Raw genomic sequence first — 22,599 nt, 5'->3', positions numbered from 1 at the left:
TGCGGTGATTTGAGAATTATGTTAGAATGTGTGAAGATAATTTTTTCCAGTCTAGTAGATGAAAATGGATTCTTCAATCACCTGTAAACTGAAAAATAGGTTGAAGTACACAAAGTTAGTCAAATACTTAAAGAACGTTGTGCTTCAAACAAACAGTGATATAGTAGTGAGCATTGTCGTCTCACAATCTAGAGACCTGGGTTTGATCCTGACCTTGTGTGTTGTTTATGTGTCTAATGTATTTCCTGTGAGAGGGTGGGGCTAGGAGAGAGAAATTTTAGCTTACGTGTATGGGCTCACTTTCCCTTATATATTTTGCCTCCAGCAGGCATGGAACTCGCTATCAAAACATGGAGGGGACGGGGGACAGGGGGGACACAATTTTTTGGCGGCCGCGCTCGCATGCGCACACTCACACACACATGCGCGAGGCTTCGGAGGCTCAATCCAGCGCTAAATGCAGCTCAACTCTGCCTGTCTCACCGGGTTAACCTACAGCCCTGCCTGGACTGACGGGACACCGGCGCTGCTTGTCCGCACTGGTCATATTTCCCGCAAGTCCAGGCTGGTTCACCTGGCAGGACAGGCAGAGTTGTGCTGGGTTTAGCGCTGCTTCTCTGTGCTGGCTGTGGCCTGCGGGCACCGCGCCCGTCTGACTCCTGACCTCTCTGGCCACCTGTGGGTGGGGACGGGACAGGTCTGTGCCACGCCTCCCTCATCCAATCACCGCACTCTATCCTCAGTCCCAGCTTCCCCCCTCCATTTCTCCCTCCTCCAATGATCACACTGAATCATCATGTGCCTGCTGACCGACGTCTCTCTTGTCCAATCGGCGCCCTCGATCAGCAGTCCCACCCCCACTGTCTCGCGGAAAGCGGAGATTTCACCGGGTTTTTAAATCCAGATTACAAAAACTTGGGGGGGATGTCCCCCACCTCTCAAAACAGAGGGGGGACATGTGTCCCCTGCCCCCCCCCCCCCCCCCCGGGTTTTCTGCCCTCCAGAACAGTCGAGTGGCCAATGCACTGTCCTGGCCCAAGGTAGCCATGTTCATGTCTTACAGTTTATTCTCAGTCTGACCCGTTAATGAAGGTGCCCTTGCTAACAAAGCCCCAGGAAATAAAAAGTGGGGGGGAAACACATTATCAATAAATTACTTTTGTGTATAGGCATTCATCTAAGCAGACAGCTTGAGTGCATCCAAAAAACAGTTAATATCTCCAGGCTGGGAAATATATCCTGGGTAGGCCCCTAGGATAATCTCATGCTCTTTCTTGGATGGTAGGATGGGATTTTTTATACCTTCTTGATCAGGCATTGAACCAAAGGTCACAAAGCGTTCCGAGCTTCAGTCTAAAGATATCACCACCGCAAGCTGAAGTAGAGAAAAAGCTTTAATAACACTACAGAATTTGATGCTTGATAGGGCCTAATAACTCAATGTTTCGAATTGATATTGGTCAAGGGTGATTACTTTTATTCATTCCTTCATCCTTCACAGGACCTAGAAATCACTGGCGATGCTCAGATTTTATTCTCCATTCATAATTTCCACGAACTGAGAGTGGAGAAAGGAGGGAAGTTGAGGGCAGTTATCTGGGAGGAGTTGTTGGGAATGTGAGGAGAATGAATAAAGGGTTAGTGTAATGTGTCAGTGTGGACAGTGGGCTGAAGACCAAATTATCTAACCCAGCCAGTCCCATTGGCTGAAGGACCTGCTTCTCTGCTGCATAACTCTGAAGCCCATTTGTAGGCCCATTTCGCATGTAGAGTATAAATGGCAGATTTCCTCTCCTGCGGCGCATGAGTGAAAAATTGGATTTTACAATAGTTTTATTGTTATCATTACTGAGATTAGCCTTTAAAAAGAAAGTCCAATTTATTTAATAATTTAAAGTTAAGTTCTACAAAGGCAGGGGTGCGATCAATGGTTCTGATCTCTGGCTATTAGTTCAGTAGCTTAACCATGATCTTACTATTTGTCAGTGCTCCAGCTATTTAACTATTGTAAAAATAAGTAGCCTTAAGGGCCTGTCCCACAAGCATGCGACTCCATGCGGCAAGCGTGAACTAAAGGGCCTGTTCCACGAGCATGCGACTCCATGCAGCAAACGCGACCTAACGTGGTCGCTTGAGCCGTACGGCCTCGCGGGGCCGGTCCCACTTCGATCGCCGGAGCCGTATGGAGTTGTGAGGAGCTGGTCCCGACATCGCGCGGAGCTCCGAAAAACTGACCGTGTTCAAAAATTCCGTGCGGCAACGGCCTGCCGGCCCGCAGCCGCCTCGATGCCGTACGCACCGCCTCGACACTGTACGTCACGTGCAAACTTCCCGCGGACTTCGCTCGAACTTCATGTCACTCACTCGACCTCCGTGTGGCCCCCGCTTCTGGTTTGGTCACGCTTGCCGCATACAGTCGCATGCTCGTGGGACAAGCCCTTAAGAGGTTGAAAAAGGACAAAGAGTTGTAAAACAAACTAAAAATAAATTAATCAGGTTGTTAGAAGGGCAGTGCCAATATCACAGCTTTGCATTTAAGAGTTTACATTCAATCTTGCAACCAATATAGATAGAGGCAATAACACAACATATTTACCATCTTCTCACGATTAAAAAAAAGCAAACAGGAAAGATTGATAATGATGTTACTAGAGGTGGGGAGGTTTGCGTTATATGGAGAGGCTGGGTAGATGGGACAGTTTCTCCCTGGAGTTTTGTAGATGACGGGTGAACTTATAAAGGTTTTAAAAATCTCGAGAGCTATACATAAATTGAATGGTCAGTCTTTCACCAGTGTACGGGAGACTAAACCCAGAGTACAAAGGCTTCATGTGAGAGGGGAAGATTTAAAGAGGGCTTGAGCGGTAAGTTGTTAACACTAGGGTTGGTGAATATATGGAACAAGCTACCAGAGGTAGCAATGTTACAAAATGTTGAGATTTTAAAAATCAAGTCTGTAATTTATCCCATCAGATAAAGCATAAAAAGAAGTTTAATTTGACACCTAATTCACTTTCATATCTTCAGTATTAAAAAAGTTATCGCCATTTTCATACTCGGAAATTATCATCCTGTTCCCTATTGCTTTTTCATTGACTTAACACAAAAGCTGTGATCGAGGACAGTCAAAAGCCCATAACTTTCTTAACAATTAAGAGAACTGAAAGAAATTTTCAGTTATTATAGATTGAAGCATTCTGAAACAAATATGAAACAATCTTACTTAGATGACTTGAAATTAAAGCATATAATTAGTTAGTTACCTAATTGTAGCTAATTACAAAATTCAATTACTAGATCTAAACATCTATCCATTTCTTAAGAATAGATTAACACTTTTTTAAATAGCCTAAGTGTCCAAATAACATTCACACAAGAATTCACAATATAATATACTTTTAAAATCTCATTGTCATGGGTTTATAGGCCAAATGGAAGGAATTTAAGGTGGTTTCCGCTTCTTCTATGTTCCGGCGATTATTTCAAAAAATTCAAAACCGGCCGTGACTAAAAATAGGTTGCCGTTTTAAAAATCGGTGATTTTTTTGTCAAAGCCGGTTGCGATGCTAGTTGAAGGTGGTTGCCGGAGGTTGCAGGTAGTGGAAGGTAAGATTTTACCGATTTTTAAAACGGCAACCTATTTTTAGTCGCGGCCGGTTTTGAATTTTTTGAAATAATCGCCGGAACATAGAAGAAGGTGAAACCACTTTCGACCATTAGGGAGCCTGACAAAAACCTCCAGGAACCTCCGGGAACCGCACGGAAACCTTGGGTGGAGCGCAAAGTCTCCAGAAGTTTCCGTTCAGGTTTCCTAAGTGGGACCGAGGCATTAGTGAATACAGCGCCGGAGTTCCGGGTTCGATCCCGACTACGGGTGCTGTCTGTGCAGAGTTTGTGCGTTCTCACCGTGACGAGCTTGGGTTTTCTCCGAGATCTTCGGTTTCCTCCCACACTCCAAAGACGTACAGGTTTGTAGGTTAATTGGCTTGGTAAATGTAAAAATTGTCCCTAGTGGGTGTAGGATAGTGTTAATGTACGGGGATCGCTGGTTGGTGCGGACCCGGTGGGCCGACGGGCCTGTTTCCGTGCTGTATCTCGAAACCAAAATAAACTAAACTGAGCAATGCGAATGCAAACGTTCATTGAGAGCCTGAATCCTCGGGCCACTTATTTTCACCTGAGTTTCACATTGTAAAACAGCTGAGGCTGCAAACGATGGTGTGGCAACGTAGTGGTTAAGCCATTCCTTGCCAGCAGATCACATGCACCTGCATGACTCCTGTCAAGTCACAGATACCTGCAGAAAAATAGGGCAAGGGAATTAATCCAAGCTTGCTGTTCAGTGTTTGAAGGCAGGGAGTTAGAGCTTATACAGGCGTGTGTCGATACTGATACTTTCTGGATGCTGGAAGTTCAACAGGTTTCACAGCCTTTGGTTTCTGTTTTTCTTGGTGGTTGCTGGGACAATGGAAAGTTGCTACACTTCTTTCTGCATTGTGTTCATAACAGGATTTTAAATATCACTGGCTTTAATGTTCACTTTGTCTACAAATAGGAGAATTAAAGGACTGTAGCGATTTGGCTTGATCACTGTTTGGATGTCTTTCCAAAGGATTGTGATCGATGGGCACAGGCCCGTTCTTTTTCCAAAGGCTTGTTTGGAATCTGGCGGAGTCTAACGAAACCCTCCAGTGCAATTTTGTGCAGCGTTTTACACTTAACCTGCAACCGTGACATCTGAGTTTCAGGCCTTAAAGGACCTCTGCAATTCATTCCCTCCACTGCTGCGAGGTAATAATACCCAATATGCTAGTGAGACAGAGAGAGAGAGAGAGAGAGAGAGAGAGAGAGAGAGAGAGACAGAGAGAGAGAGAGAGAGAGAGAGAGAGAAGGAGAAGGAAGAAAATGAGCACCCTCAACCTACCCCTCTCACCAAGCAAGGCCTGAAAAATAATTGTGGATGACGAGAGCGTGTTTGAACTGGGAAAGTGATGACCTCAAGGCAGGTCTGAACGATTAATTGATTGACTGACGAATGAAAGATACAGCATGAAAACAGGCCGTTCAGCCCTCCATTCAATCAGCCATTCACACTACTTCCATGTTGCCTGGGTTTCAACAACTAAGTTACAGAGATAGGTTGAATAAGTTAGGTCTTTATTCTCTGGAGCGCAGAAGGTTAAGGGGGGACTTGATAGAGGTCTTTAAAATGATGAGAGGGATAGACAGAGTTGATGTGATCAAGCTTTTCCCTTTGAGAATATGGAAGATTCAAACAAGAGGACATGACTTCAGAATTAAGGGACAGAAGTTTAAGGGTAACATGAGGGGGAACTTCTTTACTCAGAGAGTGGTAGCGGTGTGGAATGAGCTTCCAGTGGAAGTGGTGGCGGCAGGTTCGTTGGTATCATTTAAAAATAAATTGGATAGGCATATGGATGAGAAGGGAATGGAGGGTTATGGTATGAGTGCAGGCAGGTGGGACTAAGGGAAAAAAGTTGTTCGGCACGGACTTGTAGGGCCGAGATGGCCTGTTTCCGTGCTGTAATTGTTATATGGTTATATGGTTATATGGTTAGAAACATAGAAACATAGAAAATAGGTGCAGGAGTAGGCCATTCGGCCCTTCGAGCCTGCACCGCCATTCAATATGATCATGGCTGATCATCCAACTCAGTATCCTGTACCTGCCTTCTCTCCATACCCCCTGATCCCTTTAGCCACAAGGGCCACATCTAACTCCCTCTTAAATATAGCCAATGAACTGGCCTCAACTACCTTCTGTGGCAGAGAATTCCAGAGATTCACCACTCTCTGTGTGAAACATGTTTTTCTCATCTCGGTCCTAAAAGATTTCCCCCTTATCCTTAAACTGTGACCCCTTGTTCTGGACTTCCCCAACATCGGGAACAATCTTCCTGCATCTAGCCTGTCCAACCCCTTAAGAATTTTGTAAGTTTCTATAAGATCCCCACTTTTGCATCCACTTCCTACACACTTGGAGGAAATTTACAGAGGCCAATTATTTTACGATTCCGCACGTCTTTGGGATGTAGGAAGAAACCGGAACCCCCTTGCGGCTACAGGGAGAACGTGCAAACTCCACACAGACAAACACGGAGAGGCAACAACTTTACCAGCTGTGCCACTACACCACCACCAAGGTCTGACAGGAAGTGGAGGTGGCTCTAACTTTAGTGAAGCAGCCCGTAACAGGAGAAATTCAGGAAGAAGAATAAACAGCTCAAAAGAGACAGAAAGTTTAGAGCTTTCTACCCACCACTTGCTACCAAGATGTTTTGCATTTTGTTGCAATGCTGTTCATTAAGACACAAGGTCTCAATTCCCCACATACAGACAGAGACAGGAAAGAGATGGGAACCTTGTTTGGTTGTCGGCCAAAGGAAACGAGGGGTTTGGACACAACCCTGTCCTCGTCAATGGAACTGCTGGAGAGAGGGTCCACAGTTTCGAGTACCTTGGCATCCACAAAACCAGCAACCTAACCCAACGTAACTCTTTACACTGATGCAGTGATCAAGAAAACACATTATCATGCTGTATTTACTTTGGTAGGGATCTGAGAAGATTCAGAATGTCCACAAGGATTGTCATGAACATCTAGAGATGTGCTATTGAAAATATTTTTTCGTGGGGAGCATCCAGAGATGCTGATGAAAGCTCACTGGCGATTAGAAGTATTCTTGTGGATGGGCAGAAAGTTCCCAATTGTACTACAGCAGGAACAGAAGGTACAGATGAGGGGATGCGTGACCCTAAATTCTGCAGCTGCAGAGCAAACAATATAATTTCAAGTATCTCCTGCATTCCTTCCCTCCCCTCTCTCGCCCGCCTCCCCTCCCGAGTCATGCTATCACTACCGCTGGTTGCATCCTTGTATCCCTCCTGTTATCTGTGGAATTCTCTGCCACAGAAAGCAGTGGAGGCCAATTGACTGGATATTTTCAAGAGAGAGTTAAGAGTCTGTCCCATTTGGCCGTCATTTGCGTGCCATTTACGTGACCTCGAAAAATGATGTCAACCCTTCTTATGCAACTATCAAGTATCAGGATGGACGTCAGTCAACTGTCTCACTTCGTGACCTTGCACCATGTCCGTCTTTTCCATCAGCTCCATCACTCCTTGATAAAATTAATCGAGAACTTCCTCCAACACTCCCATCACCTCCTATGGAAACCTATAAGAAATTCTAAAATTGTAAATCTAAATAACAGTATAAGTGAAGTTGATGACCAAGCAATGTATGTACCACCAGCTATTGAAACACCATTATCTCAGTCACTACCGGCCTGTCGCGTAAATGATGGCCAAGTGGGACAGGCCCTTTAGATTTACCTCTTAGGGATAACAGAATCATTGGAAATGGGGAAAAAGCAGGAACTGGGTACTGCTTTTGGATGATGAGCCATAATCATATTGAATGGCTTGAAGGGCCGAATCGTCTATTCCTGCACCTATTTCCTATGTTTCCATGTTTCTGTCACCTTCCCCGGACAATAATGGTCCACTATGGGCTCGTCCCTTCCCAAGTTACCTGTTGCCGGCCCGTATTTGTTCTGGCCTTTTCTTGCCTCCGGTTTATTTCCATCCTCACATTCACCTCCACTTTCAGTCTGAAGAATGGTTCTGACCTGAAACTTCACCTATTCTTTTTCTCTAGGAATGCTGCCTGCACCACTGAGTTACTCCAGCATTTTTATGTCTATCTTCAATGTTATAACTTACAGATTCATGGAGATTTTTTAGAGTTAACAGCACAGATGCGTGATGATGAAGCTAATCACATTTGCCGACTCTAAATGTTTCCCATCTATATACTGAGATTTTTACCATTTCGCTAGCGATTTTAATTTTACATTCGCATATCCACTCCTCATTAAATTTAGTCATTTTTCTGTACACATTTTTAATAAAATCCTTCACCAGCCATTTTTTCGCCTCCCACTGGCCACCATCTCATCGCGTGCCCCGCGCGACCATAACAGCTGCTGCCGCCCGGCCCTCCTCCACTACCCCCCCCCCCCGGCCCAGCTCTGTCACGATGGCAGAAGCCACAGATCACCTGGTCCCCCCGCTGCTTTTCGCCGTCCTCGCTGGTGGCCCGCAGGCTCACTCGGGATCACGCCCACCCACCCACTCCACCCTCCCCTCCCTCCCCGTATTCGGGGTCTGAAGCACTGAGGATGCAAAGCCAGGGAGCTGAGGGTCACTCTGAGGCCAATGGCTGCTGGGCGGCCCTACCCCTCTCCTCCCTCCCTTCTTAATATAATATCAATGGGGGTGGTTAGTGTGTGTGTGTGTGTGTGTGTGTGTGTGTGTGTGTGTGTGTGTGTGTGTGTGTGTGTGTGTGTGTGTGTGTGTGTGTGTGTGTGTGTGTGTGTGTGTGTATGTGTGTGTTTTTTTTTTTTTACCTTTGAAACCGGAAAACCAGATGCAAAATGCGGGGATTTTTACAATTTCGGTAGGGATTTATCTTATGAGTTCACAAATGCACTCCTCTCAAAATTCGGTCAATTATTTTCCAAGATTATGAATAAAGTTGTTCACAAAACTCACTTTTTAAAATATAATCATCGCTTGCCAGCTGCTGACGTCACAATGCCCACATATCCAGGTCCACCCGCCTCCTGGCCCCTCCCCCCCCCCCCCCCGCCGCTGTGGATTAAAGTCGCAGAAAGATCGAAAAAGTTCTGCAGAAAAGATTCTACAGCTCCGTTCCGCTATATTCGCGGAGCAGTGGCTCCTCACGTGCTGAATCTTCTCCTCACTGTCGGCGCAGCTCATGAAGCCCCACCCGCCTGTGCGCTCATTACAGCTGTGGGTTACCAGAGTCAGAAGCCGCATCTCTTTCTCTCCTCATTTGACAGCCCACTCACTCGCCCGGCTCCCCTCCACCCCCCCTCCTCTTCTCAACTCCTCCCCTCTCCATCCTCCCTCTCTCCCCTCCCCTCTCTACCAAAGATCCTACCAAAGATCTGTACCAGCTCAGACAGTCATGGCCTCTCCCTCCCCCATCTTCCAGAGACTGAGCCACACCCACACTTCCGGGTTTTATAATCCTTCCCCCTCCAACCAGAAGGGGTGTGGCATTTATGGCGTGATTGACAGGAGAGATTCTCAACATTTTTTTAAACACTAATAACACTTTTATTTTTCATTGATGGGAAGAATCCTCTGCACCTGATGAGTGGCGGGGGACTGAGTAAGATGGCCAAATATCACAGCCGTAAGTGGTAGCATTTTATTTTAAATCAATAAGTGCAAACAGGAAGTTGTCAAGTTTCCACCAACAACAGCCATTTTTTTGTAGTGCAGCTTTTCAAAGCAGTTACTACCATTAACAACAGCTATTTTTTGGAAGTACAGCCTTACAAAGCATTTACCACCACCAACAGCCATTTTTTTGCAATGCAGCCTTTCAAAGCAGTTACCACCACCAACAACAGCCATTTTTTTGCAATGCCGCATTTCAAAGCAGTTACCGCCAGCAACAACAGCCATTTTTTTGCAGTGCCGCCTTTCAAAGCAGTTACCACCACCAACAACAGCCATTTTTGCAGTGCAGCATTTCAAAGCAACCATATTTTCATTTGCAAACCATATTAAGGGCACTCACATTTGAGTAGACTGTATATATGTCAGTGTTATTCACAGCTCTGAGAGACGTGACCTTCTCGCTTCCTCCATCTTGCAGAGACTGAGTGAGGCGCAACACTTCCGGGTTTAATAGTCCCTTCCCCCCTCCCACCAGCGGGGGCCGCAGAGAGTATGTCGACATTTTTTAAACATTAATAACTCTTTGATTTTTAATCGTTGGGAAAAATCCTCTTGTCCTGACCAGCGGAGGGGGACTCTGAGCAAGATGGCAAAAAATAACAGCCGTAAGTGGCAGTGTTCTTTCAAAAATCATGAAACAGAAAACTGGAAGTGGTCAAGATCTTACTTTTAGTAATATAGATAACTGAATTTGAAGGGCAATACAAAAACTGCCTTTACACAATCATGTATTGTATTTCTGCTGACTGGTTAGCACATAATTAAATCTTTTCACTGTACCTCAGTATACATGACAATAAACTAAAGCAAACTAAACACGAGGATTGTTCTCATTAATTGCGGGTTTGGAGAAAGCAGCACCTGTTGCACATGTTCCCATATAAGTGACTGCTCAAAATGATGGAAAATGTTGCTACAGCATGAAAAGTCCATTTGCATTCATGGTATTGAAATAAACTGCACTACATAATCACATTTCTATGGTAATGATAATGTTTAAACAAAAGAAAAATAATAATCACCAGCAGATCTTCTTGCAAACTGCTCAAATTATTTTATTCAATACTTGGCTCCACTTGTGTTGCACTGCAGCCTAAAATGAATTTGATCTCCTTCTGAAACACACCTTGTAAGGTAAGATTCACTGCTATTATTTGTGAACAGTGTCCAAATGTCGCAGGTGCACTATCATTCTGGCACCATGACACAATGGTTACACCTGACAAAGGCTTATTAGCAAAATTGCAAGATAAAGAGATGATTTTTTTTTTAAAAGGGCTTTTGTTTTCCCCTGAGCTTCCCACTAAGAGAGACATTCTGAAGTGTATGAATCATTAAGGTAACCACAGGAGTGAATCACTGCAGTAAAAGCTGTTCTGGGAATAGAATTTCCTCAAACCAATTCTGGGTTGATTTCCTGTTGCTGGACACTTTAATTCTCCTTCCCATTCCTACACAGACCTTTTTGTCCTAGGTCTCCTCCATTGTCAGATTGAGGCTAAATGCAAATTGGAGGAACAGCATCTCATATTTCGTTTGGGCATCTTACAGCCCAGTGGTATGAATATTGATTTCTCTCACTTCAGGTAGCTCCGTCATTCCCTCTCTCTCTATCCCTCCCCCACCCATGTCGCACTAGCTTCTCGTTTTCACCTTACAAAAGCTAACAATGGCCTGTTTCCTTTATCTTTGTTACTTTTTTGCATATCTTTTATTCATTGTTCTTTATCTCTCCACATCACCGTCTATATTTATTGTTTCCCTTATCCCATACCAGTCTGAAATAGGGTCTCGACCCGGAACGTCATCCATTTTTTCTCTCCAGAGATGCTGCCTGTCCCGCTGAGTTACTCCAGCATTTTGAGTCTATCTTCTGGGTTGATCTGATGGCTATCTTAACATTCCCATATATGCAGGAAGTTTAAACTGCTTTTACTGTTCACACTGCTTTGACATTACGCCATGGATGAACTGAGAGTGCAAATTAATGTCCAATACAATCGAAAGCTTGTTGTGCTAAAAATTCACTTTGCAGCCCATCAGCAAACAAGTAGTTATGGATAGAGTGTTGGACATTTCAAAGATTTGGACATAAAAATCATAGAAGAAATGTCTGTTCAACATGTGGTGTCTTATGCAGAAGACATTAAACTGAGGTCCTGTCTGCCATCTTGGTTGGATGTTAAGTACCCCTGGGCTTTTCATTTAATTTAGCTTAGTTTAGAGATACAGCATGGAAACAGGCCCTTCAGCCCATCGAGTCTGCACCGATCAGCGATCCCCGCACAATAACACTATCCTACACACACTAGGAACAATTTACAAATTTACCAAGACAATTAACCTACAAACCTGTATGTTTTTGGAGTGTGGGAGAAAACCAGAGATTCCAGGGTAAACTCACGATCAAACTCCGTACAGACAGCACCTGTGGTCAGGATGGAACCCGTGTCTCTGGTGCTATAAGGCAACAATTCTACCTCTGCACAACCTTGCTGCCCTTTAGGCCACATTTGCCTAGAAATTGGATTTTAATCCATTAAATATATCTTCAAAATTGTTGAATTGATCAAATTTACTTTTATCAATTATGAAAGGAATTATCTCCCATTTAGGAATGGTAAAACACAACCAGCATTATCTCTGTTACTTTTGTGCAGATCTTTCATCCATTTGTTCTTAACCTCTCAACACCGTTTCTGACCCCAAAATGTCACCCATTCCTTCTCTTCAGAGATGCTGCCTGTCTCGCTGAGTTAAGAAAGTGAAGAAAGCGAATGGTTGTTAGCATTCATAGCAAAAGGATTTGAGTATAGGAGCAGGGGGGATCTACTGCAGTTGTACAGGGTCTTGGTGAGACCACACCTGGAGTATTGCGTACAGTTTTGGTCTCCAAATCTGAGGAAAGACATTCTTGCCATAGAGGGAGTACAGAGAATGTTCACCAGACTGATTCCTGGGAGGTCAGGACTTTCATATGAAGAAAGACTGGATAGACTCGGCTTGTTCTCGCTAGAATTTAGGAGATTGAGGGGGGATCTTATAGAAACTTACAAAATTCTTAAGGGGTTGGACAGGCTAGATGCAGGAAGATTGTTCCCGATGTTGGGGAAGTCCAGGACAAGGGGTCACAGTTTAAGGATAAAGGGGAAATCCTTTCGTACCGAGATGAGAAAAACATTTTTCACCCAGAGAGTGGTGAATCTCTGGAACTCTCTGCCACAGAAAGTAGTTGAGGCCAGTTCATTGGCTATATTTAAGAGGGAGTTAGCTGTGGCCCTTGTGGCTAAATGGATCAGGGGGTATGGAGAGAAGGCAGGTACAGGATACTGAGATGGATGATCAGCCATGATCATATTGAATGGCGGTGCAGGCTCGAAGGGCCAAATGGCCTACTCCTGCACCTATTTTCTATGTTTCTATGTTACTCCAGCATTAAACCAGCATCTGCATTTCCTTCCTACACTTATCTCCATTAGCCACTGCCTGCTGTGATCGTAATTACTGTGGCATTGCCACAAGGGATCATGGGGAGTGAATCCATAACCTTAAGAATTGTTTTCATGCCAGCTGTCATATAAATAGTTGTCATGGAGAGAAGGGAATATGCAACGGAAAAATGTCTACATGCAGACTGACTGCGTAGCCCTCCTGCCTTCCCGTAACCCTGCCCTTTCCTCATACTGACTCCAAACCACTGTGAGGCCAGAATAGGGATCTCTGCAGCAACAGGTTCCACCAAAGACACGCTCACTATTTTCCAACACTAACAGTCACCAGTCAGGTGGGTCCAATCCATCAGCAAGAACCTGTGCCCCATTTGGGACATTTTAATAGTCATAGTGTCATAGAATCATACATCATAGAAACAGGCACATCTACCCAACCTGCCCAGGCTGACCAACATGTCCCATATACACTAGTCCCACCTGCCTGCGTTTGGCCCATATCCTTCTAAACCTATCCTGTCCATGTACATATCCGTGTTTTTTAAACATTGTGATACTACCTGCCTCAACTACCTTCTCCGGCAGCTTACACCTATGTTCTCTGGTTTTTGATTCCCCTACTCTGGGTAAAAGACTCTGTGCCTTTACCCTATCTGTTCCTCTCATGATCTCACACTCCTCTGTAAGATCACCCCTCATCCCCCTGCACATCCAGTAATAAACTCCTAGCCTGCTCAAGCTCTCCTGATAGCTCAGGCCCTCGAGTCCTGGCAACATCCTTGTTAATCTTCTCTGCACCCTTTCCAGCTTAACAACATCAATGTCATGCCCTTGTGTCCTGCTTCATATTCTTCTGAGTGAAAAACGTGGCCACAGGTTGCAAAAATTTGCCCCAATTTCATCTGCTAATTCAGTAATGTTGCCACAAATGCAAATGATCTTCAGGAAATGACACTTGTGCAGTGGCAAATCATGCCCAGAGGCACATAGCCTGAATTCCTGTTGTGTGGGACTTCCAGGGAAAAGGTGGCAAACAGCTTGAAACATGCAGTAAATCATTTTTATATACATTTTATGCCTAAAATGTGTGCACCTGGGTCCATCTTCTATGTTCTGTTATGTGGTCAGTGTGGCGTTATTGTTCACCCTATCTGTTCCTCTCATGATCTTAGGGACGTTTGCTCAGCTTATGTAGCTGATGTCGTTCCTTTAATTAAGAAGGGAATCAAAGAGAATCCAGGAAATTAGAGGCCAGTGAGCCTTGCATCAGTGGTACGGAAATTATTGGCGCGGATGCTTCGGAATAGGATTTACTCCCATTTGGAAGAGAATGGCCTAATTAGGGACAGTTAGCATGGCTTTGTACGTGGCAGGTTGTAACTTGCTAACTTATCAAGTTATTTGTGGAGGCAACGAAGGTGACCGATGTAGATAGTGGAGTGGATGTTAATAAGGCATTCGATAAAATTCCGCCTGGTGGGCAGATTCAGAAGATTAAGATGCATGGGATTAATAGTGACTTGGTCACATGGATTCGGAATTGGCTTACTGACAGAAGACAGGTTGCGGTGGAAGGACAATATTCATGCTGGAGGTCTGTGACCAGTGGAGTTTCAAGGTCAAGGTTTCAAGGTCTGTTTATTGTCACATGTACCCATTAAGGTACAGTGAAATTTGAGTTACCATACAGCCATACTAAGTGAAAAGCAACACACAACCTTGTAGGCAAAGGGATCACAACCTCCACAATGTTAGACTCCTGCGGCTTGGAGCGGCCCGTTGGTCTCCAGGAAAGGCCACCAACTCCACCATGTTAGGTCGCAGTGCAGACGGAGATATGATACGGAAAAAAAATCGCATCTCCATCGAAGTAAGAGATTGAGTACCGCAGAGATCTGTGCTGCGACCTCTGCTCTATTTACATCCGTCATTTATATATAAATGACAGACGTAAATGTAGAAGGGTTGGTTAGTAAGTTTGCAGATGACACCAAGATTGCTGGGGTCACGGACAGTGAGGAAGACTGTCAAAGTTTACAGCAGAATATAGAAGGGTTTCGGCCCGAAATGTTGCCTATTTCCTTTGCTCCATAGATGCTGAGTTTCTCCAGCATTTTTGTCGACCACCAGAATATAGATCAGCTACTGAAATGGGTGAAAAAATGCCAAATGGAGTTTAATCCAAGCAAATGTGAGTTGGTGCACAATGGGAGGTCAAATGTAAGGGAAAATATACAATTATTGGCATGATCCTTAAAAGCATTGATGTGCGGAGGAGGGATCTTGGGGTCCAAGTCCATAACTCACTGAAAGTGGCAACACAAGTAGATAGTGGTAAAGAAGGCATATGGTATACTTGCTTTCACAGTTTGTGGCATTGAGTATTAGTCAGGAAGTCATGATAGGATTCTGGTTAAGCTGCTTTTGAAGTATTGTGTGCAGTTCGGGTCACCCTATTACAGGAAGAATGTGGAGGCTTTGGAAAGAGTGGAGAGGAGGTTTACCAGAATGATGCCTGGATTAGGGAGTATTAATCTCCCCTAACTAACTCCCCTAACTAACACCCCCTAATTCATGCATTGAGATTAGGGAGAGATGGACAGACTTCAATTGTTTTCTCCGGAGCGTCAGAGATTGCAAAGAATCTATAAGAAGTAACGGCATATAAAATGTTGAGAAGCATTGGTAAGGTGCACATTCTGAATCTTTTTCCCAGGGTGGAAAAATCAAATACTAGAGGGCATAGCTTTAAGGTGAGAGGGACAAAGTTGAAAGGAGATGTATGGGGCAAGTTTTTTTACACAGGGGTGGTGAGTGCCTGGAACACGCTGATGGGAATCGTGGTTGGAGCAGATTAGTTAGTGGCATTTAAAGGACCTTTGGATAGGCATATGGATATGCAGGGAATGGAGGGATATGGGTTATGTACAGGTAGATAAATTAAGATCTTGGCATATGTTCAGCAGGCATTGTGGGCTGAGGGCCTATTCTTCTTCTGTAATGTTCTACGTTCTATTAGATGAGTTGCACAGAGCTTGGTTATGGTTTGGGGGTTGTAGTAATTAGGTAATGAGGCCGTCTGATGCATTCAGAAATCTTTGGAATCTTAGCTGCACCCTTTTCCTTTGCCTCTCCCTCCCTCAATACTGAATTGCTCATTTGTCAATTGCCAGAGTGAAATTCCTCGATGGCATTGCAGAAAATAAGAAGCAGCCTGAAGCTGTGGTTACAGATGTATCAGCATCTATCCCTGAATCTATCCCTTTAAAGCATTTGGCTGCATGCTGCAATTTGCATTTAACTTTTCTCATTATGAATTTACTCCGAATGATAAAGTCAAAATTTTGTGCAAAGTCGTTGATTTTCACATAAATAAACTTGCAGGTACACAGATTAGGCAAATGCGCAAAAGTAACTTCTAAAGTCTTAGGAGTGGGGATCGCTGGTCGGCGTGGATTCAGTGGGCTGAAGGGCCTGTTTCCCTGCTGTATTTCTAAACTAAACTAAATTAAGTTTATGATAGTCTGTTTTTGAATGCGTTATTCCAGTAGATTACCACTGGTCAAATGCAAATCTAATGCGCTTGATTGACTGATGTAGTCACAGTTATGCCTCTGTCCCACCTAGGAAACCTGAACGGAAACCTCTGGAGACTTTGTGCCCCACCCAAGGTTTCCGTGCGGTTCCCGGAGGTTGCAGGTAGTGGGAGCAGGTAGGGAGACTGACAAAAAGCCCCGGAAACCGCACGGAAACCTTGGGTGGGGCTCAAAGTCTCCAGGGGTTTCCGTTCAGGTTTCCTAAGTGGGACAGGGGCATTAATGTCCCAAATGAATCTGATGCTCATTGAGGCTTTTACCCTGGTTTCTTCTCATCAGCTCACCTGGAACAGGGTGAGATTCCATGGAAACCTATAGTCCATTGTATATTACAGCAGGGAGGGACACGCACTATGAACTTACCATGATGTTCAGCAGATTGTGGGGGAATAAATGTGTTTTATTTAGACAATGGCTGTGTAAATGTATTTATTTGCCCAAGTACAATGATAACAAAAGTGTGCATACTTGGTGTCATAACAGCATGGAAGTAGCAATGACATCCAGAGCTATTCATGTTAACTTCAGTTTAGAAATCTAATAATTATCATTAGAGATTTTCACATGTGCATTTCACAATCTCTGGTCAGACATGTTTTATATTTTCACAAGCAATTATTACTGTTGAACATGTTAAGTCTTGTGCTTTTAAACATAAATCTCGAGTTATAATTTATGTTGAACAACCTCCCTGAGATCAAGAAACATAATTTTACAATGATAAAGTATAAATTGTTTAATGATAAAAATTCTATAGACTTGAAAATATGCTCCAAATATTTTTACGCACTTGCATGATAGTTCAGTCTAATCGCATGCATATATCTCAACCTTATGTCACTGTCTGAAAGACCTATTCCACTGATTCGCTGCTTGGTCAGTTTGATTGTTCTCTGTTAGAAGCCGCCACAGATCCCTTATAGAAAGAACAGAAGGGAGAGCCTCAGAGTGAGAGTGATAGAGTGCACTTATACTCTGTGGTCAGTGATGAGTGCTATTCTCTGCTAAATGTGAGGCTGTATATATTATTTTATGGTGTAGATTTTAAGATGTGATGCACCTCGTCTGCAGCATCGCACGATCAAACAGTAGATCAAAAGGTTAAGATTATAAATCACTGAGCATGATTTATATTTCTCATGATTTATAGCTTTTAGACATCCTTTCATCCTCCTTTTATCCCTCTTTTTCTCATCCTATTACCTGTCTTTCTGACTAGCTTTTTAATATCATCAGTGCTCCCCGAGATGGCAGGTTGCACCTTTTTCACCGCTCTGTGTTGAATTCCTGATCTCAATCCGGGAATACTGGAATTACAGGAATTTGTTGCCAGCTTTCCATTCAATGAGAACCAAATTTGCCACTTTCTTCCCACGCAAAGTCCTCTTGTCAATTCACAGGATGATAGCAAATTTGGATGCAATTGAATTACCAGCTTGCTACACATCTATGTAATGTAATCAAGGCAGGTAAATTCTCTCATTTTTAGATTGGTCACAGAATGAGGTCGAGGGACTGAATGGCTTATTCTTCTTCTTAAGCTTCTGATTTTTAGTTTCGTTTAGTTTTGCTTTTTTATTTTAGTTTAATTTATTAACACATGTACCGAGGTACAGTGATAAACCTTTGTCGCGTGCTAACCAGTCAGTGGAAAGACAATACACGATTACAATCGAGCCATCCACAGTGTACAGATTCATGGTAAAGGGAATAACGTGAATAGCATTTGGTGCAAGATAAAGACCAATAAAGTTTGATCAAAAGTTTGATTTTCATTTCCATTGAAGGTGCAATTTCAGATTCAGGAGCCTTCCTCATGGAGCTTAGGCACAGGTAACACATACAACAAAGTTCTAAAACACAAGCCTAAAAAGATAATTGAACCCCTGAAGCAGCTATTATTATTTTGATAGGTCCCTCTAACTCCAAGGTTGACCTACTGGCCAAAGCTGGGCATTGTGCTATTGCTAATGAAGCAGAGGACCCATCAGGGATGAGGAAGGAGAATCTTATTCCTCAGATGACCAGGACTTCAAGTAAACTAAAAAGCAGCAAAGATAACTGGCTGGTAGACAGAAATGCTGGAGAAACTCAGCGGGTAAGGCAGCATCTATGGAGCGACGGAAATGGGCAACGTTTCGGGTCGAGACCCTTCTTCAGACTGATGTGAGGGGGGCGGGAAGAAGAAAGGAAGAGGCAGAGACAGTGGACTGAGGGAGAACTGGGAAGGGGAGGAGAGGAGAAAGCAAGGACTATTCCGCTGGGGTGTAAACAGCCCAAGCGAAATATGAGGTGCTGCTCCTCCAATTTACGGTGGGCCTCACTCTGGCCATGGAGGAGGCCCGGGACAGAAAGGTCGGATTCGGAATGGGAGGGGGAGTTGAAGTGCTGAGCCACCGGGAGATCAGGTTGGTTATTGCGAACCGAGTGGAGGTGTTGGGCGAAGCGATCGCCAAGCCTACGCTTGGTCTCACTGATGTAGAGCAGCTGACATCTAGAGCAGCGGATGCAGAGCACCACTGAACTTTACAACACAAGCTGTCACGCCTCTATTCTACATTTATTTAATTTCTCGAATATATAGCCCCTCGCTGGAATTTGAGTTTCAGTTTAGTTTATTGACACATGTACTAAGGTTTTGTTGCGTGCTAACCAGTCAGAGGAAAGACAAGACAATCAGGCCATCCACAGTGTACAGATACACGATGATGGGAATAACTTGAATAATGTTTAGTGCAAGATAAAGTCCAGTAAAATCTGATTAAAGATAGAACAAGGGTCTCCATTGAGGTAGATAGTAGCTCAGGACCATTCTCTAGTTCTGTTATCCCACTTTTTCATCCACTCCCTACATCATTGGGACAATTTACAGAGGCCTATTAACCTACAAAAGTAGGTTGGTTCTAGGGTGGTTCAGTTGCCTGATAACAACTGGGAAGAAACTATCCCTGAATCTGGAAGTGTGCATTTTCATACTTCTAAACCTTTTGCTTGATGGGAGAGGGGAGAAGAGTGAGTGGCCATGGTGTGACTCATCCTTGATAATGCTGGTGGCATTGCTAAGGCAGCATGAGGTGCAAATGGAGTCAAGGGAAGGGAGGTTTGTTTGTGTGATGGTCTGGGCTGCGTCCTCAGTAATTTGCAATTTCTTGCGGTCTTGGATGGAGCTATTCCTAAACCATGCTGTGATGCATCCTGATAAAATGCTTTCTATGGCGCATCTGTAGAAGTTGGTGAGAGTTGTTGAGCACATGCCGAACTTCCTACATTCTGAAGCTCATGTTTCCAGATCAATGATCAGGGTCTATAAAAGCTGGTCCCATGACTTAACCACAAGGCAACCTTCACAGTGAGTGTGTGGTTTGCCCCATGGACCAAATATATTGACTTCAACTGTTGGGTCCTGATAGGAGTTATAGATTAAGTATGCTAGATCTGGAAGGATAGACATCACTCCCTTGCGGCAATGGACAAACAGTGGAAAAAAAAGAGGAATTATGCAGTATACTAACACCCTGGCAGATGCCTAAAGAGTGAGCATAGACCTTCAAGGTGTAACAAGTGAATAACAATGGAGTCGACTCACCTGCATTTCATGAAGGACTGTGTTGTGGTCAATGATGTCCTTGAGCCATGTAAATCTCTGAGCCCTTGGCCAGTTTCTGGTTATCTGCGGAGAGAGTCACAATGTTAGTGCGAGTTTAAGGTTGAGTGATGTTGCTGATATTCCCTGTGAGAGCTTAGAAGAGGTCAGAGGCAAAGGCCCTGAAAAAGTCTTGACTGCAATGGGCAAGGCATTTGGATGCTGCAATAATTAGTCCAACACTCCAAAATGTTGTGAAAAAAGTCTAGCATCACAATGCACTGCACCTCAAATAAATGCAGATCTATTGGTCTTGGCTAGTGGGGGAAGCTCCCATCAGGGCGGCCTGGCGCGGGGCTGAGACGCTCCCGTGAGGGCGGCCTGGCTCGAGGGTGGAACGGCGCTCACATGAGGGCGACCCGGCTCGGGGCTGGAACGGTGCTCCGGTGGCTGAGACAGCGTTCTGGCGGCGGCGGCCTGAGTCCGGGGTTCGGCCGCGGGCCAGTGGACGACATCGTCAACAGCTGCGTCCGCTGGACTGGAGGGCGGCAGCTTCGACCACCCCGGGCCGCGGAGTTTGAACCGGCCCGTTCGCGGAGCTCGGTGAGCTGCGGGACTGACTTACCATCGCCCGGTGGGGTATCGCCTCAGCGCAGAGGGAGAAGAGGAGGGAAGAGACAGCAGCCCTAAGATTTTTGCCTCCATCCCAGTGAGGAGGTGCTTGGTGGACTCACTGTGTGGATGTTAATTTGTGTTTACTGTCTGTTCTGTTGTTTATTATTATATGTATGGCTGCAGGTAACGACATTTCGTTCAGACCGTAAGGTCTGAATGACAAATAAAGGATCTAATTCTAATTCTAGAGAATATCATCTGCCATTTGCTTTCCTTGCAGCTTTCATACATGTACCAGACTGAATTTGCAAGAAAGATACAGATGTGGAAGCAAGCAGGCATTGTCAGAAGCACAGGATTGTTCAAATACTGAAACCATTTGAAAACCATCCTAGCAGCAAACTGCATTATTGTCTAATGCAACCAGGTTGTCTCTTGAAACATTGCACCCGTTTAGCTAAAATCAGGTTGGCATCTTTTTAAAAATTCATGCTTCTTCTAACTCCTACCATCCATGACTTCTTGAGGAAGCAATAGGAGCAACAAGATTTAAAGCAAAAATAGCAGAAGTGCTGTTGCAGTTAGCCTCCTCCTCCCTTCCATTCCCAACCCTCTCTCTTCAGGCAGTCTGGGTCTATGTACCTTGATTAGATCATTCCTCTATCTCCTTTGCTCAAAGAAAATAACCTCATCCCTTAGCTAGTTGCCATTCATTTTCCAACACATCATCATTGCTCTTTGCTCTACCTATTGTACTTGAGTTTGACTTGATTGTATTATATAGTATTCTCTGATCTGATTTGTTAGCCGGCAAAACAAAGCTTTTCGCTGCACCTCAGCATTTGCAATTTCCTGTTTCTGTCGGATCATTCCCCGCTCTTGTGTTCTGCACCTGCTGAAAAATGCACGTATCCTTGATTTCTTATTAATAATCTTATCTTGCTGTTCAGCTTTCTTCAGGGATCTGTGTGCATTGGATTCTCCTAATATTAATAATATTCCTAATATTCAACCATTCCTCTGCCTAATTTGTATTTGCCAAATGCATTAAGGCACAGGTCTCAGGACTGAATTTATTTGGCATAAGTACATTGCATACTTGCACTTGTTTGGATCACACACAAATAGATGCCCTAGCTCCCAACACTCTGCCAGCACCCCTCTTGCATTGATCTCTTTTGTACCCACCCGAATGTGCCACCTTCATCAAAGTGACCTCAATCAAATCCTTGGCCCGGATTCCTGATCCCCAGCCCCTGACTCAGTGACCTTTCCATCGACCCTGTTCTCTGATCTATGACCCTTCCAGCGTTCCAGGCTCCAATCACACGCTCACCCAGCCACTGATCTGAAAACCCCAAGCCTCACGACCTGCCCCAACTCCTGCAGTTAGCCGTTACATTCCATCGCGTGCTGCAATGGAAGCAAGAGCAAGGGCAGGCAGGTCTATCAGGCTCACTCAGTCAGGCCTCGGGTATTAGTGAATTTTTAAGCAGCTGGCTTATGACAAAAGGGGTCATCGGCATACTACACAACAGTGGATTAACACGCCCCTTGGCAGTGATGAATTTCTAAGCCACCATTTTTCAAGCGCAAAGCGAGGTTTGTAATCTTTATTTCAAACTAATTCTTATTTTAAATGCCTCACTCAAATAAGCCAATATTGATAAATATTTTAACAATGTAATCAAAATGTTTCTAATGATCCCATATCTTTCTCTGCTTGGGCTACCAGTTCACGCATGCTCAGTTGCTGTGTCTGCAACGCTTTTCCAATTTAAAATGAAAATCATTCAAAACAGAGCATGAATTAGACCCCAACCAAAGAATGGGATGGTACAGACCTAGCCTGGTGAAATTTGGACTTACTGATTGTTATGAAAGTTCCTGAAAGCTGTAGCTACTTTGTCTCCTAATACTATTGCCAAGGAATCGCTCGATACACACCGCAATTGCACTATTTTTCTGTGCACTTTCCTCCTTTCACAACTACCTTTTAATGATGACAGCTTGGTCTGATTATCTCTGAACTTAATGCAAAGGGAACGATTCCCCTTTG

Source organism: Amblyraja radiata, chromosome 4 (genome assembly GCF_010909765.2).
Source record: "Amblyraja radiata isolate CabotCenter1 chromosome 4, sAmbRad1.1.pri, whole genome shotgun sequence".
Classification (NCBI taxonomy): domain Eukaryota; kingdom Metazoa; phylum Chordata; class Chondrichthyes; order Rajiformes; family Rajidae; genus Amblyraja; species Amblyraja radiata.
This window is presented reverse-complemented; position numbering follows the sequence as displayed.